Source organism: Lepus europaeus, chromosome 6 (assembly GCF_033115175.1).
Source record: "Lepus europaeus isolate LE1 chromosome 6, mLepTim1.pri, whole genome shotgun sequence".
In the NCBI taxonomy this organism is placed as follows: Eukaryota; Metazoa; Chordata; class Mammalia; order Lagomorpha; family Leporidae; genus Lepus; species Lepus europaeus.
Genome location: NC_084832.1, coordinates 112,212,228 through 112,238,978, shown reverse-complemented (window position 1 = coordinate 112,238,978; position 26,751 = coordinate 112,212,228). Strand labels below are relative to the sequence as shown.

The 26,751-nt window shown below is 40.6% G+C and overlaps 1 pseudogene; it reads left to right on the top strand.

Moving 5' to 3' along the window:
- The first annotated feature begins 14,732 nt into the window (after nt 1–14,732).
- LOC133762203 (eukaryotic translation initiation factor 3 subunit E-like) overlaps nt 14,733–26,751 on the top strand; it is a 31,183-nt pseudogene continuing 19,164 nt past the window's right edge.

The following is a 26,751-nucleotide window of genomic DNA, read 5'->3' as shown; positions in this document are numbered from 1 at the left end:
TCTGAGAAGTAGAGTTATAGACAGAGAGGGGTATAGACAGAAATAGAGGTCTTCCATCTGGTGGTTCACTCCCCTAAATAGCTGCAATGGCTGGAGCTAAGCCAATGAGCTGATCCAAAGCCAGTGGCTTCTTTCAGGTCGCCAGGCGGGTGCAGAGGCCCAAACACTTGGACCATCTTTTTTTTTCAAAGATTTATTTTATTTATTTGAAAGAGTTACAGAGAGAGGTAGAGCCAGAGAGAGAGGTCTTCCATCTGCTGGTCCACTCCCCAAATGGCCCCAACGGCCAGAGCTGCACTGATTCGAAGCCAGGAGCTTCCTCCGGGTCACACATGTGGGTGCAGGGACCAAGGACTTGGACCATCTTTCACTGCTTTCCTAGGGCATAGCAGAGAGCTGGATCAGAAAAGAAACAGATCAGGACTAGAACCAGTGCCTATATGGGATGCCAGCACTTCAGGCCAGGGCTTTAACCCACTACAGCACTGGCCCCAACTTGGACCATTTTAAACTGTTTTCCCAGGCCATCAACAGGGAGTTGGATCAGAAGTGGAGCAACTAGGACTGGAACTGGCACCCATGCAGGATCTTGGTGCCACAGGCAGACTTAGCCTATTACATTACAGCACCAGCCTCTGTCCCCTTTTTATAGTAAAAATTTTTAAACAAAAAAATTAATCTGCGAGAAGGGCTTACCTTATTGAAGTGATAAAGAAAATTTATAAAGTGTGAGATCAGCTAATCAATAAAATTGTAAATGAAAAGGATTCACCGTATTTGTTTTAAAATGGTCAACTTATTGATAATTATGCAGCTTCTTTTAGTTAGTTTTTATAGTTTTTATTTCTAATTAGAAAAATCACAAATTATGTTTTAGAAAAAATGTTGGGATACATTCTAAATCCAATGGATTCAGTTTACTAAGAAATTGAAGCAGAGGAACACATGGGAAACTCATTGTCAACACATGGACATTTCTATCAGTCTGATGAATCCTTCAAAGATTGTCCTTAACAAGGCATAGAATTAAGCAAGTTGTGGGCCTCAGAAATGTGAGATCCTGTGCTCTAGCACCACAAAATGCTGCAAAATGGCATATAGTCCCTTAATATACCTGCAACACAACTGCTCACTTAATCGCTATCAACATCTGCTGAATAATACTTTCCTGCAGCCTGCAACGCCAACATCCCATATGGGTTCCAGTTCATGCCCCAGTTGATCCACTACCAATCCAACTCCCTGCTAATGGCCTGGAAGAAGCAGAAGAAGAGGGTCCAAATGCTTCAGCCCCTGCCACCCACATGGGAGACTCACAGATGAAGCTCCTGGCCATCTGGCGAGTGAACCAATGGATGAAGCAACTGGCCGTCTGGGGTATGGGAGAGGGTTAGCAAACCAATAGATAGACTGACTCTGACTTTCCAATAATTTTCTTTTGACAGGCAGAGTGGACAGTGAGAGAGACAGATAGAAAGGTCTTCCTTTTTCTGTTGGTTCACTCCCCAATGGCCACTGCGGCCAGCACGCTGTGGCTGGCGCACCGCGCTGATCAGAAGCCAGGAGCCAGGTGCTTCTCCTGGTCTCCCATGGGGTGCAGGGCCCAAAGACTTGGGCCATCCTCCACTGCACTCCCAGGCCACAGCAGAGAACTGGACTGGAGGAGGAGCAACTGGGAAAGAACCGGTGCCCCAACCGGGACTAGAACCCAGGGTGCTGGCAGAGGATTAGCCTATTGAGCCATGGCGCCAGCCCCAATAATTTTTTTTAAAGATTTATTTATTTTACTTGAAAGTCAGAGTTACAAGATGAGGCAGAGACAGAAAGAGAAAGAGAAGTCGTCTACCTACTAGTTCACTCCACTGATGGTTGCAATGGCCAGAGCTGCACCGATCCAAAGCCAGGAGCTTCTTCCAGGTCTCCCATGTGGGTGCAGGGGCCCAAGAACTTGGGCCATCTTCTACTGCTTTCCCAGACCATAACAGAGAGCTGGACTGGAAGTGGAGTAGCCGGGACTCAAACTGGTGCCTATATGGGATGCCTGCACTGTCATTTTCTGCTTTACCCACTACACCACAGCGCCAGTCCCTCAATATCTTTTTTAAAAGCCATAAGTCTTGGAGCCAGCGCTGTGGCACAGAGGGTTAACGCCCTGGCCTGAGGCGCCAGCATCCCATATGGGCGCCAGTTCGAGACCCAGCTGCTCCACTTCCAATCCAGCTCTCTGCTATGGCTTGGGAAAGCAGTGGAGGATGGTCCGAGTCCTTAGGTCCCTGCACCCACGTGGGAGACCCAGAGGAAGCTCCTTACTCCGGATCAGCACAGCTGTGGCCGTTGTGGCCAATTGGGGAGTGAACCAGTGGATGGAAGACCTCTCCCTCTCCTTCTCTCTCTTTCTCTCTTTCTCTCCTCACTCTCTCCTCCCTCCTCTCTCCTCTGTCTCTCCTCCTACCTCCCTCCTCTCTTTTCTTTTCCTCTCTCTATGTAACTCTTTCAAATAAAGAAAAATATATCCAAAAAAAAAAAGAAAGAAAGCCATAAGTCTCCCATAGAAATCCCTCTGACTTCAAGTACACTTTGTTCACCAGACTTAATATCCACATACAAATGTTCAAACTCTGACTTCAGCAAACAGGAAAGACTTGAACACTTGACAAGGCTGATAATTGTGTAATTATACCTTCATTGCATATTTTGTGGTGGCCCCTAAACTACAACCCTAAGAATCTTTTTTCTAAAATTGACAATAGCTTCATAAGAAAAATTACAGGCTTTGGAGTCAAAGAAATTTGGATGCCCTCACAGCACAGCCATTGGTCTTTTCTGCAGCCTTGAGCACGTTATTCAATTATAGGGTCTTAGTTTACAAAATAGGGGTGACAATTCCTAACGTTTTTAAGATCACATGAAGATTTCTTGAGAAGATATAGGTAAAAGGCTTGAAAGGGTATTTGTTATTCATACTAGATCACATTTAAATGTACCTATCATTGAAGCTTCAACTAATATGCTTCTTAAAAAAAATTGAGAAGCTAGAACAAGGTGCAAGACCATTCAAACAATCTAAGAACCAGAGGGACCAAAGCAAAGACCCTCCCCTGAAAATTATGGAGATTAGGAATTGGAGATTAGGCAGAAAGATTTTAAACTAGATGGATCATAGTGCACGAACTTTTACATTAGTTTAATTGCAATATTCAGATAAGCTACCAAACATAAATGTGAAACACAATGAATTATCAGTAAACACCCATATAGCTCCCACTTACGTTCAGAAAACAAACATCGGGGGCATCACCGATCCAAAAGCATAGCTTTTTTAAGAAAGGATTTTCAGAGAATTGCCCTACCCTTCACCTCAAGCCAGAAAATGGCAACCTTAAAAAAATAAAATAAAATAAAAAGGGCCTTGTTCTCTGCTGTAGCAAACAGAGGGGGCAAGCACCTGGCTGAATTCAGCCCACACAAGAAAGGGACTGATCCCTAAGTTTCTCAGTGCAATGGGTGTATCACTGTTCACTATGGGTGCTTCTCTTTGGCCCAGTGTGATCTCTTATCAAACAAAGAATCCCACAGGGAGTTCTGGATACAAAGCATGCCCACAGGAAAAGTGAGCAAGCACTAACACCGAACAGAGAGGACTTTTACTCCTCAGGGCAATGCTACTCCTCAGGGCAATGCAAGAAGTGAGCAACATACTACGTAGAAAAGCATTGCCCTGGGTCAAAGGAATTGCAACATGGAGCTCATCTCTGAAGAACTCAGGAGTGCCTCTATGAGTCTATTTTCTGCTACTGTGTCAAGTATCTGAGGTTGAGTAATATCTTTTTTTTTTTTTTTTAGAGAAATTTATCTAGAGATGTATCAAGGGTAGAACTAGCACTGGTTGGACTCTGGTACGGAATTCACATTGGGTAGCATCATGGCAGGACCCCATGCAAGAGGCAGAGACGGGAAGCCCCACAGAGGTGGAGTGAACTTCCTGTAACAGCCCTATTCTGAGTATTAACTCTAGGTCCCTAGAAAAGTATCTCAGTTCCTTCTGAAGGCCATGTCCCTCTGATCTAACTACTTCCCACTGGTCTCCACCTCTTAAAGATTCTACCACTTCCCAACATCACCACACTGGAGCCCAAGCTCCAAACACATGAATTCTCAAGGCACACACTGAAACTGTATCCAAAGCATGCCAGTGACCATGTAAGAATTAGCTTTAACATCTGCCATATCCTTAGTATGTCACTATCACTTGCATGGCACAAGTGTCATTTTCTGCCCCGTCCTGTCATTTCTCCCCATCGTCCAACTGAGCAGAGATCAGACACCAGGTAGCAAGGGAAACAGGAAGGAATGAGGGTCAGTGGGCGGGGGAGGAAAAGCTTGTCACTTAGTCAATCATACACCACCCATTCTGGAGACACACAGCTCCCAGTCTGTAGAGGGCCTGAATTGTAGGCAGAAAAGGAGTTTACACTTTAGATCAGCTTAACTTTTTAATGAAGATTGATGCTTCTCACATGGGACTCTAAGTTCTAGCTTCTGGATAGAGACTTTGAATTAATATTTTTCAGAAAATTAGACTGCACACCCATTCAAAAGCAAGAGAAGAGCCAACTTCACTCAACAAGCAAAAGAACCATTAGATTCAAAAAAACTAATTTCTGACCTAATCATTTGACTCCTATACCTTCAACAGATTGGGTGTATCATTATGTATCAGTGTTTTCTGTCACGATAGCTTGTAAGGAAGGCAGAGCAAAGAACCACACCATATTCTACTCAGTCACTGGTGAGATGTAGACTCCCTGGTCTGCCCACAAAATAATTATGCAAGAGGCTATTCTCTGGTGAAACAGCCACCCAAAATATGATTTTTAATTGCTTTTAAAATCACATTATCTATTTTAAGGTAGGACAAAGGGCAAACATTTTCATGCCTCCATGTCGCCTATCTGAACCCTGGGGCACTCCGGTGACATGTGTACAGAAACAATGAAGCAGAACACCTGTGGGCCAGGTTTCCAAGTTACTGCCCAAGCCCGGAGCACATCCATCTGCTTTCTGCTTAGGTGACCGCACCAGCTTCACTGTGCACCCTCAGCAAGGCTCATGGTGGAGAAGTTATCCAAGAAAGTGTCCCTTCTATGCACCGATATTTCTTGCATTTGTCAGGGATTCTAGGAGCCCTGCAACCTATCAAAGTGTGATGGTTCGCATAAATGAAGTCACTGAACAATAATCAAAAATCTAACTTTCTTCCTTTGTTTATAGCCTGTAACATTAAACTTGAAACTCTGTGATTACAAATGAAAGAGAGGATATCAAACACTATAAATGTGCCGTCCATTAACTCCCATGACCAGAAATAGATTAAGATAGGGTTCTTAAATAGGAAAAGAAGTACCTGGCTCACATTCAATGCAACTTTACCCAATTTTTAAGTTCGAGAACTGTAAATAGAAAAAAAAAAAAAAAAAAAAACTGGTCTCCTAGATCTTCCTGTACTGAACAATTAAAATTTAATTAACCTCTAAGCCTTTAAGCCAAGTTCTGCCTCCAGTCTGAAGTTTTCTGTGCCTGTCTTCCTTTTAGGGCCATATTTCAGAATCTGAAGGCATCAGAGGCAACAAAAACAACAACAACAAAATAAACACAGTGTATTCCACCTCCTCATTTTCCACACAATTAGAACAATACTGGAGAAATAAAGCATCTGTATGTAGAGGCACCTAAATAACTAGTTGTAAGATCAATCTGTAATTCTAACCATACACTTTTTTTATTTTTTTTTCATTTGAATAAAGGGGTCTTTATTTATAATAAATAAAAACTTCCTTCATGAAAAAAATAGTTTAAAATTTAAAAAACAGGTTATTAAAAGCAAAAAAATACTCAACTAGAGAACATCTAAATAAAAGATCTAATAACCATATAAATTGAAAGTATTTCCAGAATAAGGATGACACTTCTATAATCCTATAAACACTCTTTAACTTGTTGTTCTTGACTAGTTGGTTCAAAGATTCAGGCTGAATACATAAAAACAATAACCATACACTTTGTATTAAAGATTCTCCAACTATGTTCTCTATAAGCTTTAAACTCTCCAGAGATGCTTCCAAGGCTGGCTCTAGACAGACAAGATTTCTAGCAGTTTTCTGCACAGAACCAGACCTCCTTATTCTTCCCCTGCTCCCAACTAAGTAACAGCAAGTTTGGTTTTTTTCACTTATTGATTTTCATGTTAAATGCGAGAACCAAAGAGGATAATTCAAAAAGATTATGGAAAATTGAATTTGAATGTACATTTATTTGGGGGCAAGAATTGTTTAAAGCCATGAATATGAAAGCTCTTAAAATCCATGAAAATTTTATTTTAAAAAACTATGCATTGATTTCAAAAATTTTGCACCACAATGAATCTCTATCTTTGAAGCTCATTTTTTCAACAACTTTTTGCAGCATCTTCAGACTTAGCTAAAATAATTTCAAATTATTGCTTTCTGTGAATATCATCGATTTTTTTAAATAAATATACTGTGAATAAAAAGAAACCCAACATAATTTATCACTTTATTGGCATCTCTAAGATAAACTTGAAGTTTTACTAGTCCTTCACACAAAACACAAATACATTTAGACAGCATTTACACTGATACTCCCTTTCCAAAAGGTAAATCGCTTGCAAATTAATCATTAACTGGCTAAAATAATTTCACTGAATAATTCATTTCAGAAATATTTTATCTTCATTTCATTTCATAGAAAACTCCTGAAGGAAATTATGTGTAGTGGATGATTTCATGTGATTTTAAACAGGCAACACCTGTGTACCAGACAGTTCCACAAAAAGCAGGAAGTTGTATTTGTGATGTCAGCTATCATCAGCATTACAAATCCCTGTCACTATTTGGAAACTTTGCACCTTAGTTCAAATGCTTTTGCCTCTAATCAGTCTCTCTGTGTACTCCAGGTTGCTCTGCTCTCATTTTTCCACTCACACTTTGATTCAAGCCCTATACCTGCAAATCTGAAGTATAGGACAAATTGAATTTTCTTGAGGTAATTTGTTCTTGACAAACATGTAATTATTCTGTAACAATTTTATGGATACAGTTCACATGACATATAACTCAACAGAAGTGTTCAATGGTCTTTATTATATTCACTAAGTTATATAATTGTGATAACGTAATCCTTTAGCATTGCCCACAAGAAGCAGGCACATATCCCTTAGCTTTTGCTTCTCCAGCTCTTCCTTCCCCACCACCTCTATGCTACCATGAATCTACTCTGTCTCTGTATGTGCCAATTCCAATTTGAAGCACCTGTCTGTATTCTCTCCCATTTATGTTAGAACTGACTTCTATTGTACAGCTGTTACATATGTAACTGGATTCTGTTGTACAACTATGTTCATATCTAGTCATGCACCAAAGGACATTTGAATTTTTTTCATCTTAATGCTAATAAAAGTACTACTATGCATATTCAACTGCAGGTTCTGGGTGGACTTATGTTTTTCTCTTCTCTTGGAGATTTAACCAGATGTAAACTGGCTGAGCTGATTAGTATGCCTATATGTTTAATCATCTGAGGACCTGCTTGGCTGGTTGGTTTTTAGAAGCAGAGAGAACAAAAAATAAAGAGATCCTACCTGCTGGTTCTTCCCCAAGTGCTAACCTTTTAGCTTTTAACCAAAGCCAAAAGCTGGGAATTCAGCTCAGCTCTCCCACCTAACTAGCAGGGACCCAATTATGCTAGCCATCACCACTGCCTCCCAGGGTCTACATTACCAAGAAAGCACCAGTGCCGGCCATCAACTCAGGCATTCCCTATGTGGAATAAGAGCATCTTAAGCAGTGTTTTAATCATTGGGCTAAACATCCACCTCTGTTTCTCTAACTGGTAACACCACTTTACACTCCTATCAGCTGTGTATCAGAGTTCTCATTTCTCAACACTGAAATACTTTGATTCCATATGCCTATTTGTACTGACATTCCTTTGGGTTTACAAACTTCACTGATATTTTCAAGAACTTTTCCCAGGATTATCAAATTCTCCAGCATTTATGTTGTCAAGTTTTTCTACCTATTCTTAAGAGGCAGTCATCAATCTCCTGCAATCACTCTCACGCTCTAGGCTTGCCCAAGTATCACTATTTCTTAGAGATCACTTTGCGTTACAGCAAACAAAGACTGATACCATTTCTGTTTTCTCCTTCAACACCACAAAGAAAGTTCACATAAAAGCAACATCCAAAACACAGAAGCTTTTTTAAAAACTGTGGTTACTTGCCATTATTTTGTATTATTTCTATGTTATTCTTATATTGAAGTAACATGTTGTGAAACATCAACCTAAAAGATTGTGTCACCACAAAATTTAAACTATATCCAACTGAGAAATCTATATCTGTATTGCTTTGAATATAGCATCTAATCCTTTAGAAATGATCCATATAACCTCTTAGCTTTCTTAAAACCTTTTAAATCAAATTCAACTTTTCAATAGGAAGATAATACTGTATTTTAGTACAATTTATGAGACATTCTAATCAATTCAAAACATGTGAGCATAACAGGAAATTTACTATATTAATTGTTTTATGATTCCATGAAATGTAAAACTGCAACAGATAGCTTAAATACAAACATTCAATTACCTCCTCCCTTCACAAGTAAGCTGAACTAAGAATTCAATAAATGTATGAAGAAGTGAGCTCTGATAAAGCCATGTCACATTATTCCGGCAGTTGACATCATCAACTGTGGCCAAATACAGTAAACAGAACTTATGAGTAAAGAAGCCATTTAAGAACTCTCAACAACCCTCAAGTTCCCTTGGAGATCAATGTTACCTAAATGCATTTCTTAACTCCTGGAACACTAGATGATCTCACACTCAAAATACAAAAGTATTTTACTACCAGATATAAATCTAAATTATCTGTTTTGATTAATTCAAACTCAGCCCCTTCCTCATATGAGCATGCTTAAGTTCATTTGTCTGTAAATCTAAACTATATCTGTAGAACATCTCACATTTTCTGTGTTGAAGAGCCAAAGCTTAAACCTAATTCTACTTGCTTTCTGCTTAGTTCGAGACCTATATGCAGGGGCACAGCAATTAGGTATTGCTTAGGAGGCTCACATGCCCTATGAGAGTGCTTCAGTTCAAGTCCTGACTCTGCTCCCAATTCCAGCTTACTGCTGATCCACACGGGCTGGGAAGCAACAGGTGATGGCTCAAGTAGCGGGAGACTCAGACTGAGTTTCTGGCTACTGACTTCAGCCCAATCCAGACCCAGCTGTTGTGTGAAGTTGGGGATTGAACTAGCAAACAGAATATGTATGTATGTATCCTGTTTCTAGTAATAACCAAAAAAAAAATTCAGTCCTCTGGAATTAATCATCTGTGAAGAAGGGGGAAGCATCTGGCCAGTTCCAGGGTGCTAACTTACAGGAAGGCAAGGAGTGCCCTGTGCTTTGTTGCTATCTTTTTTTGAAGTGCTCTGAGGTAGAAGGAGCGTCTATACAGGGACATCTAGTGGCGAAGAGGAATTGGCGCAGTTACTAGTTCACAATATTGGAGCCTTACCTTTGCTCTTTCTTCCTAAGAGGGACCTGGGGGTGGGGGAGGAGGGCAGAATTCAACTCTGGGTAATCATCACCTACACTATTTGTCACAACATCACCTACACTATTTGTCACAACAACTGAACAACAATTTTCAAAATTGAAAAAAAAATCAACATATTTGGATCAAATCTTTTTCCACAATAGAAAAAAAAAAACTAGGCTTAAAGCCAAGAAAGATACCCACACAGAATTCTGTGATTTTTCAAACCACAGTATTCATTTTAAAAATGGAACTATTTACTATAATGAACTTTTCAGAGACATTGAAATTCTCAATAAACCAATTGCCTTTTATTTTATTTATTTTATTTATTTATTTATTTATTTTTGGCAGGCAGAGTTAGACAGTAAGAAAGAGAGAGACAGACAGAGACAGAGAGAAAGGTCTTCCTTTTTCCGTTGGTTCACCCCCCAAGTGGCCACTACAGCTGGCGCGTTGCGGCTGGCGCACTATGCCGATCCGAACCCAGGAGCCAGGTGCTTCCTCCTGGTCTCCCATGCGGGTGCAGGGCCCAAGGACTTGGGCCATCCTCCACTGCACTTCCAGGCCAGAGCAGAGAGCTGGACTGGAAGAGGAGTAACCGGGACAGAATCCAATGCCCCGACCGGGACTAGAACCCAGTGTGCCGGCGCCGCAGACGGAGGATTAGCTTAGTGAGCCGTGGCGCCGGCCTCCAATTCCCTTTTATTCTGTAAAAACATTAGTTTAATAGCATTACTTTATAAAGCAATATGACCATAACAAAAAGACTAATAGAAAACTAATGATCTATATCACAATTAGAATCATTAAAATGAAGTAACAGTGATTCTTAATTAAACTATTGAGCATCCTTAAGATAATTATATGTGCCTCATAAAAATCAGTGTGCTTATTTAAAATGAGATGAAAAAATAAGCCATGGGCCAGTGCCACAGCTCACTAGGTTAATCCTCTGCCTGCGGCGCCGGCACCTCAGGTTCTAGTCCAGGTTGGGGCGCCAGATTCTGTCCCGGTTGCTCCTCTTCCAGTCCAGCTCTCTGCTGTGGCCCGGGAAGGCAGTGGAGGATGGCCCAAGTGTAGGCCCTGCATCTGGATGGGAGACCAGGAGGAAGCACCTGGCTTCTGGGTTTGGATCGGCATAGCACTGGCTGTAGTGGCCACTTGGAGGGTGAACCAACGGAAAAAGGAAGACCTTTCTCACTGTCTAACTCTGCCTGCCAAAAAAAAAAAAAATAATAGAAAAAATAAGCCAGAACTTACTTTAGTAGAATCCTATTTTTCCCCATTCTCTTTCCTGGTGCAAGAAAAGCAACTAGCTTTCATATTTTCAGACATTCCTGCAGATCTGTGGAGCAAATCACAAGGCTGAGCATTTGAATCTCGGTTTCAAAAGATACACATTATTAAAAACAGATATGATGATTTTAAATTACTTACTGAATTCAATCATTTCTATAGACTAATCAGAGATCCCCCTCATTGCTAAACTGAAAAAGAGGCACTTAATAGACCAAGTGTTTTGTTTTCATCTTGCCTTCAACACATGACTTATCCTTGGCCATCAAGGCAAACTGGTTGACAGCACTTCTACCTCTCCCTCCATCTTTGACCTTTCCAATCCAAGAACTGGCCTTTTTTTTTCCTGATATTGACTGTTTACTTCCCTTTTTTATTTGTTTTCCCATTGAAAAGGACTTTTAATATCTTAAGGTCTGATTCAGAGTCACAAGTTTATGAAAACACTAAGGTTGTATTTGAGATTCTTATCTAAGCACCGGGAGAATTCACGTTTTCATTTTTCAAGGCACTTATTTCTGACTCCAAGTACTTACTGTCCTCCTCCCTCAACTTCTCACCGTTTATCAGTCATAAAATTATTTAGCAGTGATTTTAATCGGGAAGCAACTAACTGCTGAATAACTCAATTCCCAATAATACTTCCAAACCATAAGTTAATCCTACTTTTACACAACTATCTCAAATATCACATAAGTGCTTAATATTGTATATTAACTTAGTCAGCAATGCAGTACAAACATCAAGAATGCTGAACATTTGGCTGGCGCCGCAGCTCACTGGGCTGATCCTCCACCTGCAGTGCCGGCACCCCGGGTTCTAGTCCCGGTTGGGGCACCGGATTCTGTCCCGGTTGCTCCTCTTCCAGTCCAGCTCTCTGCTCTGGCCTGGGAAGGCAGTGGAGGATGGCCAAGTCCTTGGGCCCTGCACCCGCATGGGAGACCAGGAGGAAGCACCCGGCTCCTGGCTTCGGATCAGTGCAGCGCGCCGGCCGCAGCAGCCATTTGGGGGTAAACCAACAGAATGAAGACCTTTCTCTCTCTCTCTCTCTCTCTCTCTCTCTCTCTCTCTCACTGTCTGACTGTGCCTGCCAAAAAAAAAAAAAAGAAGAAGAAGAAGAAGAATGCTTAACACTCAGCTAAAAAGGCAGCAAACGCATAACCAGTTATTACCTGAATCAGTGGGAAAGAAGGAACAAATATGTTACACTTTAATGAATATTAGCAAATAAAGTTTGAGAGGTATTTAGCCAAATGACACTAGTTGATAATGCCACAAGCCGTATCACATTTGCTTGGGTTTGAGTCCCAGCTTTGCTCCTTACTCCAGTGTCCCTATAATGAACACTAGGGAATTGGCAGGTGATAGCTAATGTACTTGGGTTCTTACTACCCATATGGAAGACTTGAACTCAATCCTGGGCTCCTAGCTTCAACATGGCCCAGGCTCTTCCAACTGGGCATTTTGGGAATGAACCAACAGATTGAAGCCCTCCCTGTCATTTTCTTTTCCTAAAATATCTTTAAATAACACAAAATGTTATAGCTCTGAAATATTATTCATTTGAATATGCAGTATAAATTTCTCCATCTTCTCTATTTTTCCACAAAATAAACCATCTATCCACATTATTTCTCAGACTTCAATTGATTCTGTAGTAAACATATCCAGGATTTTTCTCAACTTGCATTAAGAGATCAGCATAGAGCTTTGGCTCATCTATGTGACAAAATCACTATCATAAAAACTTACCCAATGAGGGGAAGATTAGGATATGATTAGAGGATTGGATTTGAAGGAACTAGGTGGGGGACCAGCACTGTGGCATAGAAGGTTAAGCCTCCACCTGCAGCATCTTCTATGGGAGCTGGTTCAAGTCCCAGATGCTACACTTCTGACCCAGCTACCCGCTAGTGTAGTGTGCCTGGGAAAGCAGTGGAAGATAGCCCAAGTACTTGAGTACTTGGGGCCCTGTACCCATGTAGGAGACCAGGAAGAAGCTCTTGCCTCCTGGCTTCAGAGTGGCCCAGCCCTAGATGTTGCAGCCATTTGGGGAGTGAACCAGCAGATAGAAGATCCTCGCTCTCGCTCTCGCTCGCTCTCTCTCTCTCTCTCTCCTTCTCTCTCTGCCTTCCAAATAAATAAATCTTTAAAAATAAAAAAGAGGAGAAACTAGATGAATGTAACCAGTTTTTGTTGAGAAACATAACTATAATTATGTATATTATTTATATATTTCTATTCCTTAAATCTGCCCATCAAGAGGGCTCAAAGTAATCATACCTCAATAGCAGTGAGCATACCTAGTATGCATGTGTTGGCGTGTAATTATCACTCTCCAGTAAAATAAAAAAAATCTAGAAACAAAGTACAGAAACTACAAGGCAAGTTGGGTTACCTTATTATAACAAAGGTCAAGGATATACACAGAAAATGATAGACACTCAGACTGGTCCAACGGGGGCAATTTGAGGATCATTTCCAATGAAGACAGTAATACACTGCAATATACTGAATAAAATAGAAAATACAAATACTTAAACGTATTGAAATTAAGAGGTATTTTGAGTACTGTCATAGTACTTTCCCATAAAACACTTGTAAGAATACTTTGAAAATTTTGTGGGTAAACAGAATTAAAGGTAAGTTTATTCTGATGCCAAAAATATTGAAATCTACACATTTTCCATGAATTTTTCAAGCCCCCTAGCATATATAAAGGGTAACAGTAACTGTATAGTGGAGATTTCTAGCAAACACCACTTTGATGAAAAATCAACATGGACATCTTCAGCAACAGAGAGTTGACAGTCGTGTGCCATGAAGAAGTCACAAGGACTCTTCATTATTTGTCACATCCCTACTGCATTCACAATTGAACCTTACCTTGGAGAAAGAGTCCACAGTAATCCATTTTTTGAAATAATTGTTCTTTTATCTTCTGTAGGGTCAAGTTGGCCAAAGCAAAGACTAAGAAATCATGGCAAAGGGAAGGAAGCCTAAAAGGACATGACAACTGAACACAATGAGTGATTCTACTGTATCCTTTTGGTATCAGTGGCATAACTGGGACCACTGATGAAACTGTTTCTAAGAAACACACCAACTCAATGTGTCAATGTAGATGTTGTAACTGTTATTTGGTGATGTGGGATCATGTCCTGTTAGTATCAACACATGAAAAGTGTCTAGGAATAAGCAACCTATCACGAAATATTTCAGAAAAATAATTCTGGTCCTATATTAACTTTTTTTAAGTTTATGCTTATTTCAAAATTTTAATATATATATTATATATATATATGAGAAAGTATAAGCATTCCAATAAAAATGTTCTCAAAATATTCAAACTCAAACAATTTCCCACATTCTTTACCATTAGCTTCTTATTTACTTCTTGGGAAACATCAGCCCCTATTTAGAGACAGCAGTACTTTTCTATTTGATATGAGTCACTTAACATGCAGCTAATGATCAATTATGTTTTAAGGAGGGTAAGATCACAGCAAAGAATAAGGTAGACCACATGATCGTCATATTGACTACATTCTGTTGAGGAGATGGCGAATACACAAGTAAAATAATTTCAGGTAGTGGGTTTCACATGAAGAAAATAAAGTAAGCTATTGTGAGAGAACACGGACAAGAGTAGGAGATGGTGGCCAGAGAGCTTCCATGTGGATAAGGATACTCAAATGATAAAAAGCCAGCTGTGAGAAAATCTGGATGAAGACAGCTTAGCCAAGGGAAATGTGTACAGAGGCCCGGGGCAAAAATGAGTCATAGTTTGCAAGAACGGAAAGGCAGTCATGGTAGCTGGAAGGAGCAAGCTTGAGATGTTGAGAAATGAGCTCCAAGATGAGATACAGTGGAAAAATGACACCAAGCCTGCGGGCCATCCTGAAAAGTCAGGGTCTTACTCTAAGAACAGTGGAGGATCACAAAAGGGTTTTGGCCTTCATGATCTATCTTTAAACTATCACACGGCCTGTAATCCAGGACAAACGGATCAATGATATGGATGAAAAGTGACAAATGAGGAAGTGTTACAGTTCTCATGGGAATTCACCTCTTAATACAGGATAAAAGTTGAGACCTAGAGCAGTAGACAAGGGGTGTATTGCATAGTTAGTACAACACACTTCCTAAGACATGTAGAGTTGGTTGCAGAAGTGCTTTGTGTTCGAATAATCTGTATTAGTCCTTACCTATCAAATCTTGCCAGGCATCAAGTAATGTGGAGCCCGTGCACCTAGTTAAGCCAAAAACAAAACCAATCTAGGACACAGTCAAAGTGAAGAAAGGAAAAATTCCTTTGGATATGTAGTTGTTTTAATAAAAATGGTCCCTGTATTCTGGTATAAGTTGCGTTAGGTAGTATTAGTTTTTATTCATAGCAAATATCAGTTGACCCTAAATAGTTGACCTGAAGCACAAATTTCTCCTTTGAAAAAAGGAGAATGCATGTTACAATTAAAAAAAAAAAAAAAAAAAAAAAAAAAAAAAAAACAGGAAATTCCATCATCCTGAAGGTTGCAGGAGTGGGCAACATTGTTTTCTGCCAAGGGCCATTTGAATATTTATGGCATCATTCATGAGCCATATCAACGTAATAGTTAGTTTGCTACAGACTGACTTTCAAGTCCTGTCTGTAGCTATATTGGCAGGGCCAGACCAAGTGATTTCATGGGCCTTACACAGCCCAACCTACCCTTGGTTAAGAAACAGAGTTAGAAAAATTAGAGTACAGCATTGCACTCTGGAGATTTAACTAGGGGGCACATTACCACTCTTATCTAGGATAAGTATGTACTGAGCTATCAGATTCAACTAAAATCCGCAGAGCATGCCTGGAGCCCACTCAGACCCACAACCGCAAGGTCAAATGGTCTACCCAGAGTAACTTCCCTTCTTGAGAGCGCTGTGCTTTTGTCAACTAAGGGACCCAGAACACAACTGCCAACAGTTCTTTGTTTCTGAAGGCTGCTTATCTGCCTAAAAAGCAGAGCCTTCCAGAAGAATTCAAGCGTCATAAATTCCCTCCCTGGGAATTTCACAACCAGGGAAGATTCACTCCTGTAACTAGAGATGAAAAGTCAACACCACGATAAGAAATTGCCTCAACAGACATGTCAAAAATGTGTTATCTGCGATCTCCTCTCCAAGGAACCTATTTATCTTTCCTGAAAATCATTCACTTTCCTATTAATCTCTTTCTCCCCTTCTGTTTCTCCTATTATCAATTGTACGTAAGCTGCAAGTTATAATAACCTTGAGTCACTTTCTGTGAACTCTCACATGTGTATGAATGACAACCTATTTTCCTCTGTCCTGACAGTTTAATTAACAAGCCCCCAGTAACTACGGAGTGTACAGGGAAAAAAGGTCTTCCTGAATCTAAGAAAGAAATTCAGGCTTGTAAGTCACTCACAAGGAAAGAGAAAAATCTACTCCCCACCCTGCTATGATTCTCACAAGTTAGTCATTATTTTATCCTCAAAAAAAAGCATACAAACACATTCAGAAAAATAATCAGAAATATCTTCCTGGGAAATTTTAGGGCATATATAGGTAAGGAGAAATCAAGTATAACAATTTATGGTTGAATTTTTGTTAAAAAAAAAAAAATGGCAGGAAGATATAATGGCTCCTCAAAGGAAGTAGAACTTTATCAGACCTAAAGGCGAGTTTCTCACGGGGGAGCTTTCCTTTTTTTTTAACTTTTTTTTTTTTTTTTGACAGGCAGAGTGGACAGTGGGAGAGACAGACAATAACTTTTTTAAATTTTATTTATTTTACTTCAAAGTCAGAGTTACACAGAGAGAGGAGGAGAGGCAGGGAGAGACAGAGAGGTCTTTCATCCGATAGTTCACTCCCTAAATGGCCACAACAGCAGGAACTGTGCCAATCCAAAGCCAGGAGCCAGGAGCTTCTTCTGGTTCTCTCATGCGAGTGCAGGGGCCCATAGCAGAGAGGTGGATGGGAGTGGAGCAGCTGGGACTCGAACCAGTGCTCATATGGGATGCCGGCACTTCAGGCCAGGGTGTTAACCCACTGCGCCACAGCGCCGGCCCCAATGGGGGAACTTTTCTAAGGGGCACTGGAGCCACGTGGTAGGCATAATTTGCAACACATTCCCATTGCCAATAAATTATCATATTTTTCCTAATGTTTGTTGGAATATTCTTCCTAGAAATTAAGAGGAACAGTTCAGTGGAGGCAACACTTCACTAGGAGGCCTAGTCGGTCTCTGAGCTCATCAGCACCTCTGTTTTCTCGGCATTCTCCTTCCCCTCTTGCTAGTTTGACTTGGTTTCTTAAAGCTTTAGCATACCTGCTGACACAGATCAATAGAATCCCGCAGAGGCCAGAGTTCTCCATTTCTCAGAACATGGCACGTTATGTATGTAGCCCATTTTCCAAACATAAATTAGCTCAAAAAGAGGTAGAGACTTCAAAGAATGTTTTATTTGTTTTGTCTACAGCAATGAAGATGACAATGAAGTTCTACAAGGGAGACCAATTTTGCTGGAATAGTAGGCTAAGCAAGTGATCCATTTCTGGAACTTTCAATGAACAATCTTTGAAAAGTCACTTACCTTCCACATACTCACCCCTAAAGTACCTCAAGTAGTGGCTGTCATTTGAAGAAAATAAAATAAGCTTATTGTGAGAGAATATGGACAAGGGTGGGAGATGGTAGTTGGAGAGAGCTTCCCTGGGACGAGGATACTCAAATGATGAAAATGAGCCATGAGAAATGAAAGAAAAGGGGTTTTTTTTATCAATAAAATAAAAGATCATTTATTTCTCCGTAATATAATTTAGTTACTGGTAAAACAGGCGGCAGGAAGACAGGACCTCTCTCCACATTCTTTCAGGGATTCCAAGTGATAGCAGCCCTGAACTTTTTAATCTCTGTCTGATTGTCACTAGTCCAGCTGGCCAAAAGGAGAAGGCTATGATTGAGCAAGGTTGGGAGGTTTTCTAGGGACCACACTCGGAAATAACAATGTGAAAAGCTATGTTTTAACAACAAAATGCCAAGACCAAGGGGAAGAACATTCCCAACATCATTAACCACCACTAATCCTCTACTTGTCTTCTGAGGAGCAAAGCTACATTCCCAACACAACTGAGCACCTCAACTGTGGGCAACCAGTTGGAGCCACACATATCAGAGAATGTTACCTGCTGGGAGTTACAAGTATGATGGGGATAGGAGGTAGGGAAAATGAATTTGTTATTGAGACTCAGTGAGTTATTTTCTAGCAAGATCAAAGAAATCTAAATTATGGAATATTCAACAAGTAATTATTTTTGATGGCATGCCAAGTCAAAGTGTCTCAACAAATCAGAGAAATTTAATATGCAATTTAGTCCATAGGTTAAAAAGAGACCTGTAAATACTGATTTCTCTTTCTCCACTTATTTCTAGGAGGTGATTCTTCCACGTTTGCTTTTTGGTAATGAGATGCAGAAAACAATAACGTCATTTGAAGACTGGTTGACCCTAAGTGGTTATGCATTTTGTCAGTTGACCAGTTAATGGGTCTAAGAACAAGGAGGATCACTTAAAGGGAGAACAATGACTTGGGACACTTTCTTTTTGCAAGACAGTAATATGCAATTGTGCTTAAAAGCATGGATTTGGATTTGTAGTCCTGGCTTCAGACACCATGTTTCTTGATGACAAAAACCAACTCATGTCTCTATACCTTTGTTATCTCACCAGAGAAATAGGAATGCTAACTCTAAGCCACCATCAGTTCACCCACTGATTAAATATTGTGACTAACAGAGTATTTAGAACAGGTTCTGCCTTCAGTCAAGTTCTCCTATATGTATCCTGCCTTTACTACACCCTCAGTAAAGTGACCTGTGGTTGGTAAGCTAGGGTAACTGGTGAGAAATACTGAAAGTAAAACTCGAGCTAGCATCATCTAAGCCAGACAACTTCCATTATTTCTATTTCAAAAGATTCTTTGTTCTAAATAAACTTTATCACAAAGCTGCTATACCTTCAAGAAGTCAAACATTTCAAACAAAACTTATATTTATTTTAGATTAAAAATGTCTATCTTCTATGAAGATCTTAAAAATTCAGATTCCATATGCAGAAAGACAATGAAAATGTTTTCATGATCTGAACTTCATAAATTACAGCTGAAATGTTTGTGCAGCTGTGCTATTTAATTGGCTTACTAACTGCCCAGAATTATGAGCAATACCAGGGAAGATTGTTAGAGCAGGCCTTTTGTACCATAGGAACTTAGGGGAAAACTTGTCACAGAAGCAATCTTTAACCCAAGATAAGTAGTTTGCCTTGAGTTCCTAGGAGTGAAGCCAACAGTAGCAAACTCCAAAACAGAGAACAGGAACTTCTGCAGACTCTGCGTTTATCTAAATGTGGCTACTGTACCCAGAAATGGATACAATGCAAGTTTGTAAGACCATGGGGTGGGCATAAAATCAGTGGATAAACCGCCAGTTAGGATGAACACATTCCACATCAGAGTACTTGGGTTCAACTCTGGGCTCTGCTTCTTGATTCCAGTTTTTTGCTAATGCAGACCCTGGGAGGCAGCAGCGATGGCTCCAATAATTGGGTTCCTACCACCCACCTAGACTGAGTTCCCAGCTCCATGCTTATACCTCCTGGCCTTTATAGGCATCTGAGGAGTGGGCCAGTCAGCAGAAGCATACTGTCTTTGCCTCTACCTATCAAACATACAAAAAATAATAATAATAAGGCTTATGTGATCAGACAATTATATAGTGCATAGTTATGTGCCTCCTGCTCTCACAATTGAATTGATTTTTCTACTGATGAATTATTTTGAAATTTAAACCAGTTTAAATCCTCCCAAACAATGTGTAGAGTCTACCAAGACAAAACTTCCCTCCACTGAATTCAACAGTTTCCCCACATCATCTACCTTCCCGACACAGCAACAGAAATCAACAACTTCCCACACAGACCAGACAGGCTCGCCTGCTGAGTCATCATGGCTCCTGGAGATAGTACATTACTCTCTTCCCAAGCTTTGTGTCTCTGTACCCAGGACAGGAGGAGACAATGGAATTCCAGAACATTGAAACCATTCACAATGGGGCATTGGGTTTTTAGTATACCTGGATTCAACTCCTTGCTATTATCAACTGGATCATCTTGGGCAAATAGTAAATCTTCTCTAAATAGGAGTAATAATACCCTAACCTAGGGGGTTTTAACAAAATAAAAACAAATAATTTTTTAAATTCTTTGTAAACTATAACATGTCAGAGTTTAATTGTTACAACAATTATGTGATATGGTTTCCAACAACAGGTACTGATTTCTCTTTTTTTTTTTTTTTTTTTTTTTGACAGGCAGAGTTATACAGCATTGGTTCACCCTCCAAATGGCCGCTATGGCCAGCGTGGTGCGCTGACCCGAAGCCAGGAGCCAGGTGCTTCCTCCTGGTCTCCCATGTGGGTGCAGGGCCCAAGCAGTTGGGCCATTCTCCACTGCACTCCCAGGCCACAGCAGAGAGCTGGCCTGGAAGAGGAGCAACCGGGACTAGAACCCAAGGTACTGGCACTGCAGGAGGAGGATTAGCCTAGTGAGCCACAGCGCCGGCCTCTGATTTCTCATTTCTATATCAAGAAGTGATTTCATGAGACGTATTTACTAATGTATGTGCACACACATACATACATACACACACCCAAAACACACACACACTGAACTCTAAGAGTCAGGTTTTAGCTTATTCCATGAGTTCATTTAATCTGTCTGATTCCACATACCTCAGGTCAGAAATCTATTTCCTCACACAATAGAAAGCTCAGGGTTAATTAATTCTGTGACTTGCAGACACGCCCAAATCATCAACTATTCCCAAGCCTGTTCATGAGATACAGTCAGCAGCAACTGTGACCACACATTTTCTCACTCACTTTGTCTTAAATGTGAACGTGTATCCTGACTTTAGGAGGTAAGCCAATCACAGCTACCATAGGTGTCTTAGCATGTAGACTGGATGAATCTTATGTTCCCCTGTACTCAGCTCACCTTAGGGTAGGGCCTAGGAAGAATAAGGCACTTGATAAAGTATGAGGGAAACAGAATTACGAGTTTACTTTGGTGCAGCAACATCTATTTTGGTGCACACATATATGGGTGGGTCTTCAAAAATCATCACAAGTGTCTAGTTATAAAAAACTATGCATCAATTTCTAACAGTCTTCTGCACCAATATTATTTTCTTCGTTCTCCATAAGCTTTCTGAACTACCCTCATAGACTTAAGAGCACTAAGTTAGTACACCACAGAAACTGGGTGTAGATGGGGCACCTTTTTTACTTAAAAAGCTCCAGCTTGCTGAGAACACAGCCATTCAAAATGAACCTCTAGATGCTGAATACTAAACCATAAAGAAAGTTCATGTTTTTGCTGGCTCCTCAACAAAGAATCATGGTAAACACAATAAAAGGAAGAGCTAATAGCCAAGTGACGCACTCAAGTCTCTTTTGCTAGCCTCAGATAAACATTTTTATAGAAATTTCTGAAATACATTAGACATAGAAGAGCCATACTCGGATAAAACAGAGCATTCTTTAAAGTCCAAGTTAATGAGTGCAGAGTTCAAGGTAAAATAGTCATTCTAGAATCTCAACAGATAGGAAGGTTAATACCAGGTCTCAGGATGCCATGAACCAGTAAGGATGAAGGCCAGAAGCTATTTCCATTTTGAAAATGAATTATTTCAGAGTACATATTGCTCAGAACCCTTGGAAGAAAACTGCTGTAGAGAAGAAATTAGGTGAAGTAAGTACAAGAACAAAAAGCAATTGCAGATACATTGCCAATCTAACTAGTCATTTTTATTTCATAGAAGCACACAGCAAGAAATAATTTCTCTCGAATAGTGAGGCAAGGCAATGTGCAGCATGGGACCTCTGGAATGGTAATGCTTCTCATTTTTGCACCTTTAGCTGAATTCTTCTTGCCAAGGTGCCAGGCTCATCACCTGGCATACCAAACATGTGAATTCCAGCCCAAAGGAATAAAAACACAGCAGACTAACAACGCCAAAAACACCATAAATATGTGGTTAATGAAGGATGTGGGCAGACATTCCAACATGCGTCAAGAAAAAGATATAAGAGAAGTAGTGATGCAAATGTTTTTATCAAAATGGCATTAGTGAGGTCATTAATGATGTCTGATTGCTGCCAACTCAAGGAGGCTCGGGTGTGTCAACAGAACACAGTCCTGGCAAAGAGACAAGTAGGAAGCGTTTGTGCAAACATTGTGTGACAATGTCTCTTTGGGAAAGGCATGAGTCTAGGCCAAAAATCAGTCTATATGTCCAATCTAAAGAAGCAGTTAGCTAATTCCCTAAGACTTCTACGGACACTCCTTTAAATTCTTTGAGTCAAATCATTTAATGATTCTTACACGCATTGATACAACAACTTTCCAGCACACACTACCTCAACACACCTGAAAATTGGGAAGTACTTGTATCCAAATCCTATCTTCACAGAGTTTTACCTTGTATGCTATAACTTATAAAATGAAGTCATTAACGTATCTTACATTCTTGTTCAGAGCTCAATATCATATATTCTTTCTTGCAAGGGGGAAGTTGGGGGGAGTTCTGAATGAAAAAAATAAAATCCTGTAGCTTTGAAAATAAAGTAATGGAAACAAACTTAAGACATTCCCCATTAGCATTCATCCAAACAGTATTTAGAAGAGCCTAAAATAAGCAAGATATCATGATAAAAACTACAGTCATGGGGGCTGGCATTATGTGTAATGGGAAAAGCCATTGCCTCCATCACCAGCATTCCACATGGGCACTGATTTGTGTCCCAGCTTCTGCACTTCTATCCAGCTCCCTGCTAATGGCCTGGAAGGCAGCACAAGACACCTAAGTGTTTGGGCTCCTGCAATCCACATGGGAAATCTGGATAAAAACTCCTGGCTTCAGCCTGGCCCAACCCTGACCGTTGCAGCCATCTGGAGCATGAACTTAAAGATTGAAGATCTCTTTCTCCCGCTAACTCTGCATTTGAAGTAAAAAAAAAAAAAAAAAAATCTTTAAAACTTTGATCATGGAGGTGTTCTGTTGACCAACTGCAAAAAAGAAGACAAAAGCAGATTTGTGAAGCAATCCTTGGGAAAATGATGGTGGAAACACATGACAATTCATTAAAATTCCATATCACCATTTTAATGTGCTGGAGAGATGAAGGAATGAGAAATGATAAATTACTCATGCTGTAAATGTTAGTACATGTGGCATCTGTATCTTCTAAAACTTTAATTTTTAGACTTGTAAATTGTTATACTTTAGATTGTTAATACATTATGGCATTACACCATGCGACCATATGCCGCAATCTGCCTCCAAATTTGTCTCTCAAGAAGTCTTCCCTTTGACATCACTGCAGCCATCCACTCAGTGCCCACTTGTACTACTTTGTATAACTGTCGGGGTTAAGTCCACATACTCAGACCAGTGCTGATCATCTCCTGGCTCTGAAACTTACCAGTTAGGAGACCCTATACTTCCTTAGTAATCAATCCTTTGAAAGCACTTAGCACAGTTCCTAGCATAGTAAAAATACACAGTAAATGTGGCTATAGGAGCAGTGGTTTGGCCTAGCAGTTAAAAAGGCAACTGAGATACCTGTGTCCATTATCAGAGTTTATGAAGTCAAGTCCAAGCTCTGCTCTAAGTCAGAGCTTCCTGATAATGAGCATCCTCAGAAGCAGGTGTTGGTTCAAGTTCTTGGGCCTCTGCCACCCAAGTCAGAGACCTGGACTGAGTTCCAGGCTACCAGCTTCAGCCTAGCCCAGCATGGTTATTAAGCATTAAGGTAGTGAACAAGTATATGGGAGCTCATTTGTGCAGGCGTACTCTCTCCCTCTTCCTCTCAAATTCTTTGAGAATGTTAGGCATCATTTTCAACTTATTCTTTTTTATTTCTTTATTTGACAGGTAGAGTTACAGACAGTGAGAGAGAGACAGAAAGAAAGGTCTTCCTTCCGTTGGTTCACTCCCCAAATGGCTGCTACCACCGATCCGAAGCCAGGAGCCAGGTGCTTCCTCCTGGTCTCCCATGTGGGTGCAGGGCCTAAGCACTTGGGCCATCCTCCACTGCCTTCCTGGGCCACAGCAGAGAGCTGGACTGGAAGAGGAGCAACCGGGACTAGAACCAGCACCCACATGGGATGCCGGCATCCAGGCGGAGGATGAACCAAGTGAGCCATGGTGCCAGCGCCTCAACTTATTTTAAGCTTATTTGCTTTATACTTAGGTGTTTGATCTCAAATAATATCTATTTATGAAGGTGGATATTAAATAAGTTCCAATACATGGAAATACAATAATCAAATTTGACTGCCTTATAAACATGTCAGAAATTAAACCATTACTCTTATGTCAGAAACTATGATCATTTTCATAGATTTGAGCATTACATTATCTCTGAAAGGGTGTACCTAAATCCATGAACTTTCAGATCTAATCGGCTGACATGATACTATATATAGGAGAATCAAAAGACTCCACTCAAAGCCTACTGGAACTCATAAGAGTTTGCTAAAGTAGCAGAACATAAAATTAACACACAAAAATCAATAGCCTTTGTATACACAGATAATACCATGGCTGAGAAAGAATGTCTAAGATTGGGGCTGGTGCTGTGGCATAGCAGGTAAAACTGCCGCCTGCAGTGCCAGCATCCAATATGGGCACCAGTTCGAGTCCCAGCTGCTCCACTTCCAATCCAGCTCTCTGCTATGGCCTGGAAAAGCAGTAGAAGATGGCACAAGTCCTTGGGCCCCTGCACCCGCGTGGGAGACCTGGAAGAAGCTCCTGGCTCCTGGCTTCAGATTGGCACAGCTCTGGCCATTGCAGCCAACTGGGGAATGAACCAGCAGATGGAAGACCTCCCTCCCCTGCCCCCTCTCTCTGCCTCTGCCTCTCCTTCTCTTTCTGTGTAACTCTGACTTTCGAATAAATAAATCTTAAAAAATAATAATAAAAAGAACTTCTAAGATAAATCCCATTCACAATAGCTACAGAAAAAAAAAAAGTACCTTGGGATACATTTAACCATGGAAGTAAAAGATCTCTACAATGAAAATTACAAAACATTAAATAGAGGACAGAAACAAATGGGAAAATATTCCATACTACCAAAATCATTTTACAGATTCAATGCAATTCTAATCAAGATACCCATAGCACTTTTCTCAAATCTGGGAGGGGAGGGGGGGAAGAACAATGCCAAAATTTATACGGAAACATGAGACACTCCAAATAGTTAAAGCACACTTTAAGGGAAAAAAAAAAAAACAGAGGTATAACAGTATCAGATTTCAAAACGTACTAGAAACTTACAATCAAAACACCCTAGTACTGGCACAAAAATAGACATGTAGACCAATGGAATAGAATAGAAATCCCAGAACGTAATCCATGCATCTACAACCAACTAATCTTTGACAAAGGAGCTATAATCAGTTCCTGGAGAAAGGACTGTCTCTAACAAACGGTGCTGAGAAAATTGGATCTACAGATGCAGAGGTATGAAACAAGATCCTTACCTTACAACTTACACACAAATCAACTCCAAATACAACAAGGATCTAAATCTGCAACCTGATACCATCAAACTGCTAGAGGAAAACATTGGGGAAACGACACTGGAATAGGCAAAGATTTGTCAGTAAAGAGAAAACTCCTGGCTTCAGCCTGGCCCGGCTCTGGCCATTGCAGCCATTTGGGGAGTGAACCAGTAGATGTAAGATTATACTCACTCACCGTTTACTTACCTTTCAAATAATTTAAAAAAAAAAAAAAAGACAAGGAATTGGGGAATGATCATTTTGGGGCTAAAATCAGCTAGCATAGAAAACCACAAGTGTTAAGATTATGATTGGGGCCAGCGATGTGGCGAAGTGGATAAAGCTGCTGCCTGCAGGGCTAGCATCCCATATGGGCGCCGGTTCAAGTCCCAGCTCCTCCACTTCCCATCCAGCTCTCTGCTATGGCCTAGGAAAGCAGTAGAAGACAGCTGAAGTGCTTTGGGCCCTTGCACCCGTGTGGGAGACCTGGAAGAAGCTCCTGGCTTCAGATTGACAAAGCTCTGGGTATTTTGGCCATCTAGGGAATGAACCAGTGGATGGAAGCGTGCTCACGTGCACGAGCTTGCTTCTCTCTCTCTCTTGCTCTCTCTGCCTCTCCTTCTCTGTGTAACTCTTTCAAATAATTAATTTAAAAAGATTATGGTACATCTGATACTCCGTCCAGTCCACCTCTCCCCCAGAATAGAGCACCCAGCCACGTGTACCCATGTACACAGTGGAGAAGCACATTCAGAGCAACCTCTGAAGCTGTGGCTCATGTCCTCGATGGTTCACGCTGAGTCTGGAGCTATTTGACTTAGGTCAACATCAGATGCTCCAAATGTTCAGAGTCCGCATGGGTCACTCGATGGTTTTCAGAGCTATTTCTTGGCGAGCTCATAGCTGTGTAGATTATGTTCCTTGAACAGTAAGCATCAGCAATGACGCAGGTTTCTGTATCTTACCAAAAACTTCCTACATTCCTACTATTCTAATTTGCCCCAAAAAGTGATTTTTCCCAGTAGTAACATTTGATAATTAAGTTTCACTTCCCAGGGCCTTAAAGAGAACCCTTGACTTACATTACAGTCACGTGCCACATAATTATATTTGAGTCAACAAGAGGCCATGTATAGGACATGAAACTGTAACAGAGTCTTAAAATCCCCATCACCTATTGACACCACAGCCATCCT